Genomic DNA, 8,949 nt, shown 5'->3' on the forward strand with positions numbered 1-8,949 from the left:
CTGATGCTCCATCTTCCGATACCCCTAAGTTGGCAACACTGACTGAAATTGGTTATCCGCAGGATTGCACCCCAGAGAATCCTGGAGAATGTCAGAAAATGATCTGCTGACGAGCTCCAGGAATGGAATGTCATCTACCATAATAAAAAAGAGCTTAGTTTAAGTGCCACTTGCAGATCAGGACCTCAATAGAACACCAATCATCTTGAAAAGGAAAAAAAAAGATACAGTAAAAAGAACAATTAAGCATGGTTCAGGAGAAATCAAGATTCATCAGATCAGGCAATGGTATTCTAATCTTTAACTGAGCAGTTTTGGTGAGCTTGTGCCCACAGAACCCTCAGTTTCCAGTTCTTAACTGAGTTGAGTAGAACCCACTGCGATCATCTTCTGCAGCCTATCCACTGCAATGTCCGACGTGTTGTACATTCAGCAATGCTCTTTTGAACACCAATGCTGTCACACGTGGTTACTAGAATTACTGTCACCTTCCTGTCAGTTTATACCAGTCTAGCCATTATCCTCTGACCACTCTCATTAGCAACAAGTTCTTTCCCCCAGAATTGCGTTCAGTAGATGATTTTGTTTTGTTTGCAATTCTCTGTAAACTCTAGAGACTGTTCTCTGTTAACCTCCCTGGGGTTCAACAGTTTCTGAGATACTCAGACCAACTTATCTAATGACAATTCACTTTCCGATTCCCCATTCCAAATGTTTGGTGTGAACAACTACTAAACCTCTTCACCATGCCTGCATGCTTTTATGCATTGAATTGATGCCTCATGATTGATTAATTAGATATTTGCATTGAGAGACAGGTGTAAAAAATGAAGTAGACATTGAGTGGTCTTTAAACTTTTGAACTTAAATATATCAGTGCTGGATATCAATATGTCAAGACTTGCATTTCTAGATACGTTGGCTGCATGCATTTTGCATGGTTCATGTAAAAATGTGCATGTGATCATGGATATCATTTTGTAACTGAAATAGAATCTACAGCACCTACAGTATACAGTTCTTAATTGTTCAGGGAGTAGATTGATTAAGTTTTATTCTAATCCCAATGATACATTGACAGATAAATACAGATGGCTAAGGACGAGGTAAAATTCATTTCTTTTAATGTAAATGGGCTATTAAATCCAATCAAATGTAAGAGAATTTTATCCAAAATGAAAAAAGAACAAGCCCATGTAGTATATTTACAGGAAACTCATTTAAGTGATAATAAGCATAAAAATCTAGAGAATGGGCTTCACTAATCTGTTTTTTTTTCTCATATAAATCAGTACATAGGAGAGGAGTTGCTATTCTTATTTCAAGTCAGCTAAATTTTGAAAAAGTATTCAAAATAAGAGATAAAGAGGGCAGATATATTCTGGTAAAGGGGAATATAGACAGCAATCCAGTTACTCTATTGAATATATATGCAACCCCGGGAAGTGATATTGGTTTCTTTCAGAAAATTACTGATATTATGGTAATGGAAACAGAAGGTCTCCTGATATGTGGGGGAGACTTAAATTTACAATTACAACCAAACTTAGATTCTTCCAATAGAAAAACCTATGAAACAAAATCTTTACATAAGGAAGTTAATGTTGGTTTAATTGATATATGGAGGGACCTTTTCTCCGACAGGAGGGATTACACTCATTATTCTGCTCCCCATTCTGTATATACAAGAATAGACTATTTCATAACATTTGGAAAAGACAAAGACAAAATAAACACCTGTGGAATTGGGACAATAGATGTAAGTTACCATGCAGCTATATATTTATGTGTTGATTTTGACCTACAACTAAAGAATACCATTTGGAAACTAAATTCAAGTCTACTCAATGATCCATATTTTAAGAAACAAATTAAAACAGAAATTGGTCTCTACTTAGAATTTAATGATAATGGAGGTTTCACCTCCCATTTTATGGGATACTCTGAAGGCGGTCTTAAGAGGGAAAATTATAGTGATATCATTATATAAGAAAAAAATAAGGAATAAAACATTAGAGGGATAACAAAGTAGGTTGAAGGAACTAAAGAAAAAAACACAAATTGAATTTGGCACAGGATACATTAGGGGAAATTAAAAAAATTAGGAATGAAATAGATAATTTGGCTACACAAGAAAACAGGAAAAACTTAATGTTTCTGAAACAGAGACATTATGAAAGTGGATCGAAATCTATGAAAATACTGACGTGGAAACTGCAAAAAAAAAGAGATAGCAGAAAATACAATTCATAGAATTAGGGACCCAAGAATGAAAATGATAAAAAAATAAGCTAAGTGAAATTCAAGAAGCTTTTGAAGTGTTTTACAAAACTCTATATTCCAAAGTTCCAGGGGGAAGCATAACCCAAATTGACACCTTCTTGAATTCTCTAAAGTTACCCACTTTAAGCAAAGAACAAAATAGAATGATGACTGCTGACATAACTGAAGTTGAATTTAAAGCTGCAATTAGTAGGCTTAAGTTAAGCAAGTCACCAGGATCAGAGGTATATGGCAGAGTGGTACAAAGAATTTAAAATGAATTAATTCCTGTTTTACTCCCCACACTGAACTGAGCTCTAAAAAAGGCACAAATGCCACCCACTTGGAAGGAAGCGATGATCTCAGCTATACCGAAAGAAGGGAAGGATAAAATGGAATGCAGGTCATTTACACCAATATCCGTTCTTAATGTAGATTATAGGTTATTTACCTCCATCATGGCCAAACGATTAGAGGAGTTTCTACCCATACTGATACGTAACAATCAGACAGGTCTTATAAAACAATGCCAGACACAAGACAATATACGAAGGACACTTCACATTATGGATCATATACAAAAAAATAAAATTGAAGCAATAGTGATAAGCATGGATGCTGAAAAAACATTTGATTCAGTTAATTGGAATTTTCTTTACAGAATTTTACATAGATTTGGTTTCCAAGACACAATTATTAAAAGTATACAGACACTATATGACAATCCTACTGCTAGGATTAAAATCAATGGATATTTATAAAATAGTCTTACCCTAGAAAGGGGCACAAGACAGGGTTGTGCATGGTCACCACTACTCTTCGCGTTATTTCTGGAACCATTAGCTCAATACATCAGACAAAATGAAGGTATCAGGGGAATTACTATCAAAGGGACAGAGCATAAATTGGCTTGTTATGATCTATCTAGGGCAACCAACATACTCTTTACCTAAACTGATGGAATCCTTTGAACTATATGGTCAATTATCAAGATGCAAGATCAACATAGATAAAACCCAATTACTTTCATATTACTATAGTCCACCAAGAGAAATTGAAAGTTGATACCCCTGGGCATGGCAAAATTATCAGAAAGTAATTATCAGCCTTTATGTAAAAAAATTAAGGAAGATGTGGCAAGATGGAACCTGATTCCTTTTTTCAGAGATCAGTTCAAGGGTTGAGTCTATTAAAATGAATATTCTGCCCAGACTGTTATATCTCTTTGAGACCCTACCAATAGAGATTAATCAAAATTAATTCAACAAATGGAACAAGATGCTATCAAGGTATATTTGGCAAGGTATAAGGCCTGGAGTTCATCTCAAAACTTTGCAATTAGCAAAGGAAAAGGGGGGATGGGGCCTACCTTCTCTTAGAGATTATTATTTTGCAGCACAGTTGAGAGCTGTGATATGTTGGTGTAACGCACCATATGATGCTCAATGGGAAAAACATTGAGGAGCGGGTACTCCCCATCCCCATACAAGCAACTTTGGCTGATAACAACCTGCAAAAGTACATAAATACTATTGATAACCCATGGGTGAAATTGCCTGTTAAAGTATGGAAAACTACTATAAAAAGAATATAAGATATTGCAATTCTTAAATGGTGTGCATATGACTCAGATTTTACACCAAATAAATTGGATGCTAGATTTAAGGACTGGACAGCTAAAGGAATAACAGTTCTTTGCAACATAAAGAAAGAAGGAACATTGTTCAGTTTTGAAATGCTTAAAGAGAAACACTTATTAGAAAAACAAGATTTTTATTGGTATTTACAGATGCAACAACATGTTAATGAGACACTTAAAAATGCAACCAAGGCAAATACATGCTTGATAAAGCTTTTTAGGAAAGCATATAATTCAGGTAATGGTAGTAGAATCATTTCAAGCATGTATAAGGGGTTGTCAAATCTTAAAACACATTCAACTTCATACATTAAAACAAAATGGGAGAAAGAAGGAGGGATAATTATATTTGAGGAAGAATGGACAACAACATGGAGATATCAATGGAAGTGTACCAGTTCACAGAAATGGAGGGAACTTGGATGGAAGAACTTGATAAGATATTTTATTACACCCTCTCAGAAATCCCATTATGGTAGTAACCTCCCTGTTTGCTGGAGAAATTGTGGAAATCAAAATGCAAATCATCATCATATTTTTTGGGACTGCCCTGTTATCAAAAACTATTGGAGGGGGATACACAATGCCCTACAAAACATCTTTAAATGTGAAATACCCTTAGAGAGTAAGACCACATATTTTGGATATGTACCTCAAGAATGGTTGAACAGAGATAAATATTTAATGAATATACTGTTGGTGGCTGGTAAAAAGACTCTTACTAGGAAATGGTTATCACCGGAGAGCCCAACTTTAAATACATGGATGGAAATTACAATGGACATTTACAAAATGGAGAAGGTAAAAGCATCTGTTAACCATAAGCTGGAACAATTTGATTCATACTGGGAAAAATGGTTTAACTACTTATAGGCCTACTTATAGGCCTGATTTTATTCTCACAAATCAATGAATCTGTTGTAAAAAAAAAAGAGCACTCCCTACTTGTACATAGTTCTTTCCTTTTGCTTGTTTTTTCTTTCCACTCTTTTCTATTAGTGTATACCTCAGATAAATACTTTGTGGAGATTTGTGATATATATGATTATATGATATATATGTACAATATCTGAAATACATCTTATGGAAATGTTTGTTTGATGATGAACTTCAATAAAAATAAATTACAAAAAAAAAGAAATGTACTTTTGAACTGACTTAATGAACAACAGATTTTATGATCTTCTGAAAACTGAGCAGACTTAACTTCCCAGGAAGAAGATATAGTACCTTGAAGTGGATTAAGTTTCATCACCATGGTTGGAAGTGAAACAGGATGTGTGGGGGGGGAGTAATCTCCAAGAGAGGCTGAAACATGGAGTAATGATGCCCTTCTACCCAAGCATCTTGTTAGCAAATGTGCAGTCATTGTAGAACAAAATTAGGACTGAAAGGCGTTGGTGCTGCATCACAGGAAAATGAGGTACTAATGTGTTCTGTGTTTTATGAAGACAAGGCTTTCTCAGAGTAAGTCAGATACAGCAATCAGACCTGAAGGCTTCTTGATATACAGGATGGACCAAACTGGTGATTCAGAAAAGGCAAAAAAATGTGGAGGTGTTTGTTTCATGATAAACTTTCTGTAATGCTCCAATATGGTGGTTTGTCAAACACCAAGAGAGTTCTCCTCTGTCTTCCTGACAGCAGTTTACATACCTCCAGTGCCCAACTATAATCAAGTGCTTAAGGTACTGCATGATGGCGTCACCAAAGAAACAATCCACCCCAGCACATTTCATATCGTAGTCCGGGATTTCAATTAGGCTTGTTTGATGAAATTCCTGCCCAATTACCATCAGCATACAACTGTGACGAGCGGCCATGGTTTGGACCCAGTTGCTGGAATATCAGAAGCAAGGATTGAGACATGGTATCAAACTGGTTCAAGAACTGAACACAAAACAAATACGAGAGGATGTCACTTACAATTAACCTCGGTTCAGGTGCTCTTAAATTACTCAATTCTTGGCACCCAAAACTTGATTTCTCATTAGAATCATCCTGAACTCTTTTAGGAGCTGTGCCAGCTATTCATAATCTAGAGAGTTAAGAGTGTCTAAACCCTGGAACTGGCGTGGTTGGGTACATGTTGTAACAGGACCTCCTCTGCTATGGCTGACTTCTAACAGCCCTGACTGCTTAGAGAAACAATGATTGTAATCATGAATGAGAGACGATCCAAGATGTCACTTTCAGTGAACTAGCACCATTCCTCGGGTATGAATTCTCCCAGTATATGTGGAACAACCGAACACCCCAAACAATTTATAAATCCAAAATTCTTCTCACGTTGAAGACCTGTTCCCCATTAACAAGTCAGGGCAGCAGCAGGACTGATGGTGGGGGGTGGGGGGGGCTATAAAGGCTAGTGTTCATAGGCTTTAATTTGAAAATACGGGAAGTGGGATTGATTTTGAGGGTCTTGGGATGCTGCATGGTGTAAGCCACCTGGTTTACTGCCCTGAAAATTTTGAAGGGTCCAATGAACCCGGGCGCCAATTTCCTGGACTCCACTTAGTGGGGCAAATCCTGAGTCAAGAGTCAGACCTGTTGCCCAGGCTACAAAAGGTTCTCTTTTATTTCAGTCTTCCTGGTAGAAGCTAACCAAATCTTCCTTGCTGTAGACCAGTTCACCTTGCAGTTTCGGACTAGACCTTTAGCCTCCTGCACAGCGAGGAGTGGTGGAGAATACATAAAGTGGCACTTGAAAGGGGACATCCCGTGCACCAAATATCATGAAGTGTTGTGGGTGACCTCTGCACACATCAAATGGTTACACCACTCATCCAGTCTTTGAGAGGCCAGGCACCTTAAGGTTTGACAAATTGTTGATTCACTGGCTCCATCTGAACATTGGACTGCGGGTGAAACCCAGAGGAAAGACTCACTGTTGCCCCAGTCAGTTTACAGAATGCCTTCCAAAATCGTGATGTAAATTGTGGACTGCAATTCAGCACAACGTCCATTGAAAAACTAAAGACCTGGTGCAGGACAGTTCAGACTGTCTCTGCTGCAGATGGGAGTATGCTCAAAATGATGAATTTGCAGGCCTTCGAAAAACAATCCACAATCAACATGATAATGGTCTTCCCCTCAGAAGGAGGAAGACCAGTGAGAAAGTCCTTGGAGATGTGAGCCCATGGTCTTTCTAGAACAGGCAGAAGGTGAAGGAGCCAGTGAGGTGGGGAGCAAGGCTCCTTGTTCTGGATGCAAATCTCACATACCTGCAAGTATTGATGGGCATCCCTTGCCATTCCAGGCCACCAATATCTTCTCTTAATGAACTCAATGGTCCTGGCTGAGCGGTGATTCACGATGCATGTCTCCACTGAAGAACCTGAGACCGGACGGGACTAGGAATAAACAGCCTGAAAGCAGTTCTGAGGAATTTCCCCTTGTGCCTGGGCCTTGTGATCAAGTGTGTCGATTCCTAGCACTATCACCTTGCTTGAGGCAAAAAAGTGGTAGGCTGCTCTCCTCGTTCGGGTTTGTTAAACTGATGGGACAAGGCATCTAGTTTCTGGTTCTTTGACCCTGGTCGATGTCAGATTGAAATGGAAATTGGCCTGCCTGGAATTCAGACTCTTAGGCTCCTGAATATAAGCCAAGTTCTTGTGGTCTGTCCGTACAATAAAAATGTTCTTGGCCCCCTCAAGCCAGTGACGCCAATCCTCCAGAGCCAACTTGACCATGACCAGCTCTCTATTTTCAATATCATAGCTCACTCTTCTGGGGATAGCTGCCCGGAAAACAATGGGTGCAGTTTATTGTCTGAAGATGTCTGCTGCGATAACACTGCATGCACTCCAATGTCCAAGGCATCCACTTCCATAGTGAAAGGAAGTTCTGGGTTAGGTGCAACCAAACTGGGAGCTGTTATGAATTACTGTCTGACCTCTGCTAAAGTAACCTCCACTTTGGTAGTCCAAACAAAAGGTCCTGTGAATCTTGTTATTCATGCTGCCAGTGAGCTGAAGTTTCTGATGAACTTTTGATGAAAGTTGCCAAATCCTCGGAATCGTTGTACTTGTTTCACACTAGATGGCTGTGGCCAATCTCCAGCTGCCTGTGCCTTACTCAGGTCCATCTTCAGGTTGCCATTAGAAATAATGAAACCCAAAAATGAAATAGTGGTTCTGTGAAGTTCAGACTTCTCCAGCTTGACATAAAGTCCATGATTAAGATGCCTCTTTAGAATATTTCTGTCATGAATGACATGCTCCTTAATGGACTTTGAGAAAATTAGGATGTCATCCAAGTAGACAAAAGTGTGCTTATGGAGAGTAATACACAAAAAATGCTGGTGGAATGCAGCAGGCCAGGCAGCATCTATGGGAAGAGGTACAGTCGACATTTCGGGATGAGACCCTTCATCAGGACTAACTGAAAGAAAAGATAGTAAGAGATTTGAAAGTGGGAGTGGGGGGGGTATCCAAAATGATAGAAGAAGACAGGCGGGGGAGGGATTAAGCTAAGAGCTGGAAAGTTGATTGGCAAAAGGGATACACAGCTGGAGAAGAGAAAGGATAATGTGACGGGAGGCCTAGGGAGAAAGAAAGGGGGAGGGAAGCACCAGCGGGAGATGGCAAACAGGCAAGGAGTGATTGTGAGAGGGGCAAAGAGAGAAAAAATGGAGAAAAAAGGGGGAATAATAAATGAATAAATAAATAAGGGAAGGGGAGGAGGGGCATTAACAGAAGCTAGAGAAATCAGTGTTCATGCCAACAGGTTGGAGGCTGCACAGACGGAATATAAGGTGTTGTTTCTCCAACCTGAGTGTGGCTTCATCTTAACAATAGAGGAAGTCATGGATAGACATATCAGAATGATCTGGAGAGTATCCTGGAGCGTGTTGTTTATAAAGGCCTGGAAAAATCCTGGTGTGTTCACAAGGCTGAAGGGACAGGTATTCATAGTGCCCCGTCAGTGTGTTGAATGCCATCTTCTACTTGTCACCCTCCTTTAAGTGAACCTGATTGTACGCACTCCACAAATCTAGCTTCAAAAGTACTCTCACCCCTTGGAGAATCTCAAAGGCAATGTTCATG

Source organism: Hypanus sabinus, chromosome 1 (assembly GCF_030144855.1).
Source record: "Hypanus sabinus isolate sHypSab1 chromosome 1, sHypSab1.hap1, whole genome shotgun sequence".
NCBI classification, from domain to species: Eukaryota; Metazoa; Chordata; class Chondrichthyes; order Myliobatiformes; family Dasyatidae; genus Hypanus; species Hypanus sabinus.